Source organism: Quercus suber, unplaced genomic scaffold (assembly GCF_002906115.3).
Source record: "Quercus suber isolate HL8 unplaced genomic scaffold, Cork oak 2.0 scaffold_711, whole genome shotgun sequence".
In the NCBI taxonomy this organism is placed as follows: Eukaryota; Viridiplantae; Streptophyta; class Magnoliopsida; order Fagales; family Fagaceae; genus Quercus; species Quercus suber.
In genome coordinates this window covers 38,391-49,311 of record NW_027070152.1, presented here as the reverse complement: position 1 = coordinate 49,311, position 10,921 = coordinate 38,391, and the positions used below count along the sequence as shown (strand labels likewise).

Here is a 10,921-nt window from a genome sequence, read left to right as displayed (position 1 = left end):
CTAAAAGAGCATTTCAATTGTAGCTTGGTAAGGAAAATTCCAAGAATTCAATTGAATACAAAGACTTAGAAGCACAATGGCAAAAAGAGCTCTGCCATGAGAGTGCAAGGAGAGCCACCCCAGCATGTGTCACTCCAAGAAACTTGATTTGTTTCGACCCACATTTTTCAAGGGTTCACAAAACACCGTGGAAATAAATGCTAATTAATGTGCCAGGTCTGATTTAAAGCAACCTTATTTCTTGGGTCACAAATTTTTAGAAGAATCCTTGAAGTAAATTACTCCATACAGCTGATATTTTAAAGAAAAGCGGGCTAAGCTGGCTTCAAATGTCTACCTTTTTTCAACGCAACCCTAACCCAACCCTTAAAATAGATATCTAAAATATTTTCATCCCTTGTGATAGATGGAGAGGTATAAACACACATTTTCGTTCTCTCTCTCACACTGTAGTCATTTTCCATTTTCGTTCAGAAAACTCTCTCAGAAACTCAAATATCGGAAAATTCACTCTCTCACAAACTTCCATTGCTTTTGTACTTTGAATATCGAAATCTAAATCAGCTTCCACAACAAGCTTTTCTCTCTCAATCACTCAGAGACTTATATCCGATTCTACTAGGTACGATCTTCTACGGCTTTTCATTTCATTGCATTTCTATAGATTTACTCGGAGAAATTGTTTGCAATGAATAGGCTTTGTTTCAGTTTTTATTTATTTTAAAAGTTATATTTATTTCAATTGCTTTGAAATTCTAGCTCAATTCGTTAGCTTTGTGGTGGAATTTGTGCTCGATTAAATTTCTTTGGACTCGTTTAGAATCTGTTTGGTTGTTGAGAAATCGTAGGAAAATAAATGAGTTTATATTGCATCGGTTTTGTAGAGATTTTTTTGTTGAAAATTTTTAGTTTTTTCTTTTCTTTTCTTTTTTATAATTTTATTGTTGGTGTTTTCAATTGGTAAATTTTCTAGCTCGAGTCCCTAACCGTTAACTTGTGCTGAAATTTGAGTTCTATTAAATTTCTTTGATTCATTCTAGAATCTGTTTGGTTGTCTAAAAATTGTAGGAAAAGAATGATGTATTGGAGAGGATTTTGGGATTGAATTGGCTTTTTGTGTGTGTGTGTGTGTGTGTGTGTGTGTGTGTATTCAATTGCTTAAATTTCTAGCTTAAATTGTTAATTTGTGCTGGATTTTGAACTCGGTTGTCTTGTACATTCTGGTTTGATTTGAGCTTAAATTATTGGTTGATTTTGCTATTTGGATTTTGGATGAAAAATAGTAAGTAAAGCTTGAATTTTTAGGTTCTATGTGGAAAGATTAAGTCCAGGAATTGGATCTAGATCTTGAATTTCTATAGCTAAGGATTAATTGCATTATTCAGATCTACTCGCTCGATGATGATTTTGGGTTTTAATGATAGTTCAGAATGGAAGTATTCAGGGCTTTAGATTGTGAATTTTGAATCTTTTAAGGATGATAAAAAGAACTTGCGGTACTGTTCTTTATAGCCAAATTCTTCAGATTAGATTGATGTTATTTATACATCAGTGACTTGATGTGAGAATTCGTGTGCTTTGTATTGCCAATGTGCTATTAGTAAGGTCTTTGATTGTGTTTGCAATGCCTTTTTCATGTGGAGGTTCAAACCATTTATGCAAAAAGAACCTGCGGGGCTTGAAGGCCATTCGCTTGATTGATCATAAAGGACCAAGAGGCATTGGGAGAGGAACAATAACTTACTGCTTGTGTTATAGTAGTAAGAATTCATATTGCACTAGGAATTTAAAAAATACAATATCTATCATGTCTATTGTAATATATAATGTGCAACTCAGGTTTTTCACTCTACCATATTGCACTGGTGATTTGCGCTGAATGAAGTCCTGTTTAATTCATTTGAGTCAATCCATTGGTTTCCAGATGGGAGCATCCAAGCTTGTACAAACCCTCTTGCCTCAAGCACATGGAGGAGGTACTACTTAGTTGGAACCAAATCTATTTCTCATTAAGGATCAGCTGTAGTATAGGTTTCCCCAATGGATACATTGATTTCTCATTAAGGAGACAATTCAAATCGGATAATACAGTTACGTAAGCTATTTCAATGCAAGTAGATTTATATGCATTCTATTTCTCTTTATAAGTTATTGTGCATGTTTTCTTAAGTTATTTGATTGTACTTATGATATTAAATTATAATTTTGCAATAGAAATGAATAAGCTTTTTCATTAATCTGGGAAGTTCCTTTATCTTTCATTTACTGTTAATTTTTCTAGGGAGAGTCTAAAGCTCATTCATCATTAGAAATTCTCTTTCACAAAAATATGGCTTTTAGCTACTCAATTTGAGATCCGGCAGTTGAATCTCAAGGCTGCACTACAGATCCTACTCAATGCAATTGGAAAACCTCCCAAAGATAAGGTAATTTACTGGTTGAGTTTAAGTATGGACTATATCATATTTTTCTGGAATGGAAGATTGCACCACCAAAATTAGTTTTGAGGGAGTTCTAGAGTGTCTAGATTAGATTATGAGAATGTATTATCATAGTGATGAAATAACAATTCCTTCAAAACTTTGGGGCACAAGCAACAAAAACTATTGGAGGCATGTCGTGTCATAAATTTTGGAAAGTTGTCCTTTTCCCTTTTTATCAACGTAAATCTAAAATTTACTCTGTATGGGTTGTCAATTATGACCTGCATCATGGTTGTTGTTGTTTACTCTGTATGGGTGTATTAATCTAGTTAATATGTATGCTTTGCGTTTTATGGCCAGCCAAAGGTTATTCCATCTACAAAAAAGACCCCCCTTTGAATGTCACACCTTCCCTACTAGAGAATGAGTTCAAGAAGTTTAACACAATGTTTGAATTTTCTGCCTCTTGATGTCAATTTTATTACGAATCATGCTTCAGAATTTTCTGCGTCTTGGTTCAAGCTTGCCAAACAGTGTAAGATAAGTTTTGGTGGCACTACAAAAAACGCGCGGCAGGGCTGCGTTTTTCGAAAACGCAGCTTCAAGGTACTGTTTTAGCTGCGTTTTTGTACTGGACTTATAGTTGCTTTTAATAAACGCAGTTATAGACTGAGTCTGAAGCTGCGTTTTGTGGTGTTCAGGCTGCGTTTAGCTTGGTAGGACTGAAGCTGCATTTTTATAAACGCAGCTCTAGACCCATCTGAGGATTTATTTATTTTTTCTTTTTTAATATATCCCAAAGCTGCGTTTAACAAACGCAGCTTCAACACTTATAGAGCTGCGTTTGATTAAACGCAGCTTAAACATGTTTGGAGCTGCGTTTAGTAAAACGCAGCTCAAGGTTTGTTATTAAAAAAAAAAAAAAAAAAAAAAACCTGAAAATATGGCCAGATTCCACGAAATTGACATAATTGGTGATAAGATTTGACACTTGAAAGTGGCTTTTCATCATGTAAACATATGTGAAGCACTTTACATGTCCTCCCTCGTGTTTTATTAACGTTAAATATGATAAGCAAGGTAGTCAATACTATACTAGTATCGGCCGTACCGGTCGATATGTCTTGTACCGATATGTATATTGATATCAAAAATATCAACGTTTCATACTAGTTTAAATACCGGCCGTACCGACCATATTGGCTAATTTCGGCAATACCGGCCGGTACCAGGCGTACCGGCCGATACAGGAAATTTTTTTTTTTTGTAATTTTTGAATTTTTGTTAGAGCAGAATGGTAACTTATTTGCATTAACTTATTAGTATTATTTGTTTTCTTAGTATACAATGTTAACTTTTAAGCTTTCTATTTTTTATATTGTGTTTTTTTTCTTTTAATTGATACTAAAGTCTAAAACCATGAATAATTAGTTCTGAATTGAGGAAATGTTTTATGGTAAACTTTTATATTTATTATAATATATATACACACATACATACATACATATATATATATATATATATATATATATATATATATAATAGCGGTAAACTCGAAACGGTACACTAGTATTAACCGGTATCCGAAATATATCGTACCACTGGTCAAACCGATACAGCTTTCGCTACGGTATTAACTCCCTTGGATAAGACACCCTTACTTTGAATGGGATCAGTTGAAAAAAAAATGGTAAGTTTATCAAATGCCCTAAAACACATTATATTAAATGTTTCTTTATCAAATGCCCTAAAACACCCATTACCAAGAAGCATTATACGAATAAGATATGAAAAAATTAATGTAAAATTCAGTGCATCAAGTAGAACTATTGTGTCTTACTCTTACCCACGTGTGCTTAATATAAGAAAGTCTAGAGGCCAAAAAAAAAAAAAATGACACTCAGCTATTGTATTAAGTTATCAATATATAACAGGTAAAAAAAAAATGGCAATAATGGGTTTATATGAAAATCAATAAAACCGTACCAATTTAGCTGTTGTATAAAATTTTATCATTTTTTTTTAATTTTTTTTTATCTTTTTACATTTCAACTATTACGAGGATTTAGGTTTGTTTAGTAATTTTTCTCTTTCTAAGTTAAAGCACTTTATTCTTTTGTAAGTCTCCAGATTGTTAATGATATTACTTATTAGTTTACACGTCTACACGTTTGGTGCAGCACGTAGTTGACTCAATGGTGACTCGGTCTTCTCTCTCTTCTAGCAGTGGCAGCGCCACATTATGGCCAGAGTGGTCCAAGATTACCTTAAAAAAAATTTATATATAATAATTTAAAATTTTATATTTATTTACCTTTTAAAAAAATTTGGGATCATCTTAAATTTTTTTTATGCCAATAAAATTAAATTTTGGTCCGTAATTTGAGAAACTTAATAATATATTAAGGTCTTTCAAGCAAAAAGGAAAAGCTAAAAAATAAAAAAATAAAAAGAACTAAAATCTGAAAAAATAAAATTATAATTAAACTTCTACAGGCTGGGCAGTGACTTGATCCTTTCGACTAAGCACAATGTTCAATACAACACAATTTTCAACATTTTATTATTTTTTATTACAGTATTATTTTTTTCTCACCAGACATATATTACTTCTCATTTTTAATTATTTTTTCTTGTTTATTCTTAACCACACATGTCTTCTGTCTTCTCGATTTTTACACTTCATACTTTTAAATTTTATCACATCTTCATCTACACTTTTACATCTAGGTTTTGCCTTTCTCCTTATTAGTAACTTCTGTGTCTTCTACCAGTACCAGTGCGGTAATACATTTTCTCAGGTTTTGAGTCTCAAATTTCTTAATACGATTTTTTTTTAGCTATACAAGTACCTCTGTTCATTTCTCTTCTTTTCATTTTTTTTTCCCCTTTTGAGGTGTTTTGGTTTACAAAATGCAAATTTATTTTGGTTTTAAGAACATTTTTTTTTTTTTTAAGCACAAACTTCATGCCGGCCTAATCTTGAATTTTGGCCGATATTTACTAAAATACCTTGAAACACCCAAAATAGACTGAATGACCCAAAAAGTTTTCCGTAGTGGAATAGGGTGGGTTATTGTTCTAATTTGTTTACCAGCACAATATTTTTCGGCTATTACAACCAAAACGGAATGGAATTAATAACATTGAATCAAACCTAATTACCTAAAGGCTAAAAAGAAACAAGATTGTGTAATTTATGCTTCCTAAGAAACACCCTAAACAAAATTCATGAAGCCGCCATTGTCTTCTAGTCTCAATCTTCATCACCTCTTTATATAATTCCTTTTCGGCGCCTATCAAATGAGGTTTCCAGTTTCCACATGAAAACTACCCAAAAATGTAGCCGAAATCTTCGACTAATCTCCTGATGTGATATGCTTCTTTCATATATGTTCAGGATTTACTACTATTATCAGGAAAATGAAAGAAAAATATTTAACTATATTATGTAATTTTAGGGAGTTACGTATGAAGAATTATTAAGGACCATAGTGCATTGGTGCTTATTCCCAGCTTAACAAATTAAGCTCAAGTTGTACATTCTCGTGTATATTCATAAGCTCCTAACTAGCTGAGTCCATTTTATATTTTTCAACATTCTCAACAGAAATTTTTTTTTTCTTAATTTGTACAAAAGAACAAGCATACTCAAGAAAATAAACGGAAAATATGATGTGCCCTAATATGAATTAGAACTAAATGAAATGAGGCACCTTACAAGAACACTAAGTGTGAGTTTGGATAGCGGCAAGTTACACATTTTGTGTGTCTGCGTTTTTTTTCCTCGGTCCCGTACATTATTTATGGGACTTACAAGTACAAAATCTAGCAAAATCAACTTTAAAACTTGGTCTCACGGCACTATTTAGACATTTAAAAATTATTTTGTTACAGTATTTTCTGTTTCAGTTTTCAATTTTTAGCAATAAAGTAAACTACGTGCTTCACCAAACGTGTAAATGTGTATAATATCATTAACGGTCTATGGAGACTTACAAAAAAAAAAAAAAAAGTGCTTTAACTTAGAAAGAGGAAAATTACTAAACAAACCTATGTCGTCATAAAAGTTGAAATGTATGCAAAAAATTTTAACAATACTTATTAAAAACACTAATATTACTATTAGTTTTCTTTTAAATCAATCATTGGCATACTTTTTTTTTTTTTACCTACTATTAATATGTAATCTGTTACAAAGCTAGAGTGTCAAATCTGCCTCTAGACTTTCTTATATTAAGCACATGTGGCTAAGATACAATAGTTATACTTGGTACACTGAATTTTACATTGATTTTTTCATATTTAACTCGTATAATGGTTCTTGTTAATGGGTGTTTTAGCTTAGGGCATTTGATGAAGAAACATCTAATATAACGTGTTGCTGTTACTTTTCTTTGCTTTTATGATACACACATGCACTTACCATTTTTTTTCTCTTGATCCCATAAAAAATAAGGGTGTCTTATCATATTTAACGTTAATAAAACACGAGGGAGTACATGTAAAGTGCTTCACATATGTTTACATGATAAAAAGCCACTTTCAAGTGTCAAACCTTGTCACCAATTATACCAATTTGGTGGAACCTGGCCATATTGCAATCAACCTGAGAAACATACAGGTTTGGAATATATACCATATTATATATTAAGGTTTAGAATATACAAGATTAGAATATTTACGATATTATATATTAAGATATGAGTCCAGTTAATATATGCCCTTACATTAACCATTTAATTTAGGAAACATTTTATGCGAAGTTAAAAAAATGGTCAAATCAGTTAGTTACTTTTTTATTTTTTCATAAAAAATTTCCTAAAATTATTTATTAACATATATAATTTAAATCACTCTAGTCATTTAGGATTTTCTACCATTGACGTAAGTTGTCTAGTAACAACATTAATTCTCTTTCTTTCTTTCTAGCATTCTCTCTCTATATCATTTTATTTTCTTATTTTTTTTACTGTCTATGTCATTCTATTTCCTTCTTTTATATATATATATATATATATATATATATTAAATTTATTATGGTATTAGAACATTAATTGGTCCTTCTTTCTTTGAGTTTGTGTGCTCACATGCCTTGCAACATCAAGTTTTACTCAAGAATCACTTAACTCCAAGTTGTGTGCTCACTATGAGCACTGGCTACAAATTAGAGCCCACAACCGATAATACAAGTTTTGGTGTCACATTGTCCTCACACATTGTCTTAGTCCTAATCATGTGCTTGTTTATGGCTGCACGCACCACCTTTTGTTTTGAAGACCCCCTCACACTTCTCATAAGCGCTTAGAGTATTCATTTGTCATTCTCATCCTTGTGACATGCCTAACATTCTATTTAACTTCCATAGGTCATTACTCCCACACAATACAAATGTTGGAGTGGCCTCTACATGCACTCTCATGGCAGAGCTCTTTTCGCCATTGTGGTTATAAGTCATTGTATTCAATTGAATTCTTGGAATTTTCCTTACCAAGCTACAATTGAAATGTTCTTTGAGCTCATTCATGCATGTTCCCAGCCAACAAAATGAAGTCTTTCACATTTATTACACGCTTCACAGATTTCTTTCTCTTCAATGATGATACTTTTTTATGTTTTTCTTAGTGGTTTCTAATTCATTTGATGGGCATTAATTCATGATGGCATTGAAAACTTTTCTTTCAAAATGAATTTTTCATTACTCCACCTTGAGTTTGAGGTGAAGTTATAATATATTAGATATTAGAAGTTTTCTAAAAATAATCATAAGCTACTGTGGTTTTGTACTACCATGCCACCCTAGTTTTAGGATCAATATACTATACCTAATGTACTCCTCTATACATACTATCTAGATTAGATTTTATTGTAACAAATAATTCACTATATTATAGATGAAGTCATTTTAGACTAGTTCTCTTATTGTAGACATAAGTGGGACAAATATAATTGGAATTTGGAGCCACGTTAATTCTCAATGCTAAGCAAAAGAGGTTTGTATAAGACAACTAAAAAAACTGGCCCACTTCTTGTTAAAGATCGAAAATTCTAAGCAAAAGAGGGTGGTACTTTAAGAAAAGCTGGTTGGATAATTGAGATTCATATCGTCATGCATTAGAATAGCATCTGGGGATGGGTCCGAGAAGACACGGGCGTGTGAAAAGTAGAAACTAATCCAAGCACACAGGAAACTAAAAGTGTAATACAAGCACATAGGTACGACTAAACGTGTGCGTTTGGGAACTGAGTCTGTGTCCAGCATTTCTACGTTTCACGTTTTCCTCTTCTTTTTTTTTTTTTTTTTTTTTTAATGCACAAGTTTCACTATTTCAGGAGACAAGAGCACTGTTCATGCACTCTTTACGCATTATTCATGGGACCCACAATCACTTTATTCAGAAAAAATATTAAAAATGGATCTCACGACACTATTCACATATTTAAAAATTATTTTGCTACAGTATTTTTAGTTTTTAGTAAAATAAGCTGTATCCAAACGGACCCTTGGTACCTGTTTGGTTTCAGCGTCTGTGCGTCTGCATTTTCATTTTCAACGTTTTCCTTTTTTTCTTTTTTAAGCCCGTATTTGTTGACTTTTTCATGGTGAACAGTCAGGGGCGGCTCTACAGCCAGGCCAGGGGGTTCAAATGAACCCCCTGGCTTGGCCCCAAAAAAAATATTATATATAAAAAATTTATATTTTTTATTTTTTATTTTGACCCTTAAAATAAAATTTTGAACACCTTGACCCTAAATTTTGTTTAAACCCAATTGAAATAAACTTGAAATATGATCATATTAGTGCTATTTTCACAAAATTTTTACAATAAAAATTAAGTGACAAGTTGTAATTGACTTTTTATCTAAACCCTTAACTAACATCACTTTTTTACATACCTTTAACAACTTGCCATCTAAATTTTTTGTGTGTTTTGTCAATAGCACTACTATTAAAATTGCTCATTTGTTAAAAAATAAATAAACATTTTCTTTGGACTTTGGCGTACTTTACTATTGATGGTAGAATGAAACTGTTTTTTTCTACACTTTTCTTCTTCATCAATAAAAAATTACACCACTTGTACAACCAACTGATCTGTATTTCCATCTATGATTCTTTTCTCGTACTCTCTTTCTCCCTTCTATATCTCTTTCTATCTAATCAAGTAGTTTGGTAAGTGTTCTACAATTTTTTTAGTTCAAAAAGCCTTTTAGTGTTTGCTCCAATTTCAAGAGAACGACCACACATGTGATTAAAAATCCATACACTTCAAAAGCAAAATCTTATATAAGTTACTATTTATTTTTCTTAGTTTAACGTTTACTCTCAGACCAACTCTTAGGTGTGTTACTATTCTTCTTTATAATATATTTTTATTTAACTGATATTACATATGATTATAATAAATTATTATTAATTTGACAAATATTATGATTAGTTATTTATTTATATTTATTTATATGCATTCTATCGTTGTTTTCTTACCGATCTTTAAACTATTAATAATTTTTTAGACTATTTTACAAGATAGTTGTATTGTATACTATTTCAAATACTATGTTAGATTATTATATGTAATATGACAATTGTATATACCAAAAAAAAAAATCATTTTATCTTTTACTCCCCACAACAAATCTTAGCTCAAGACACTATTGACCCCCCTAAAAGAAAATTCTAGAGCCGCCACTGTGTAGGAAGCTGTATAAGTTAGAAAGAGATTGCATAGTTGCTTATTTACAAAAAGGCCACTTTTTTTATTTACAAAAAATGTCATATAGTAAGTAATTCCTAATTAACGGTACGCCGAAATAGGCTGATACCAAAATATTTTGTTCCAATAAACAAACTGGAATAGTATTAATAACATTGATACAAACTAGCCTCATTAGGTTATCAAAAAAAGAAAGTAGCCACATTAGGCCAAAATTTTCTTTTTAGGGTCCGTTTGTTTCGGGGGAAAACATTTTCAGAAAATGATTTTACGAAAAATTGTGTGTTTGGTTGTTACTTCAAATTTGGTCAAACTGAAAATAATTTCCGGTTGACCGAAAATAATGCCAAAAACGGGTGAAAATTATTTCTGGTTTCATTTTCACTTCAAATGAAATTTTCCGGAAAACAAACCGAGAGCACGAAGAGAGAGAGACAGAGAGAAACCCATCGCCTTCACCCAGACCCAGACCCACGAGCACGACGAACCCAGACCCACGAGCACGAGCACGACGGACCCATCGCCTCCTCGAGCTCGCCGATCCACGAACCAGACCCATCGCCTCCACGCTCTCTTCCTCGATCTCTCAATTTGTTTTTTTTTTAATTTGATTGTTGTTGTTGTTTTTCTTTTTGATGAACTGATTGTTGTTGCCGAAATTTATTGCCGATCCACAAACCAGACCCATCGTCTCCACGCTCTCTCTTCCTCGATCTCTCAATTTGTTTTTTTTTTTAATTTGATTGTTGTTGTTGTTTTTTTTTTTTTTTTTTTTTTTTTTTT

At 31.9% G+C, this 10,921-nt stretch overlaps 1 long non-coding RNA gene across 5 annotated transcripts in view; it reads left to right on the top strand.

Annotated features, from left to right (window-relative positions):
* Positions 1-10,921, top strand: part of LOC112019365 (uncharacterized) — a 13,756-nt gene continuing 2,835 nt past the window's right edge. The window contains exons 1-3 of one of the 5 annotated variants that reach the window (XR_010626210.1): positions 1-622; positions 1,644-1,760; positions 1,925-2,426. This is a non-coding gene — a long non-coding RNA (uncharacterized LOC112019365). The other 4 variants (XR_010626213.1, XR_010626212.1, XR_010626211.1 and 1 more) reach the window with 4 other exon arrangements.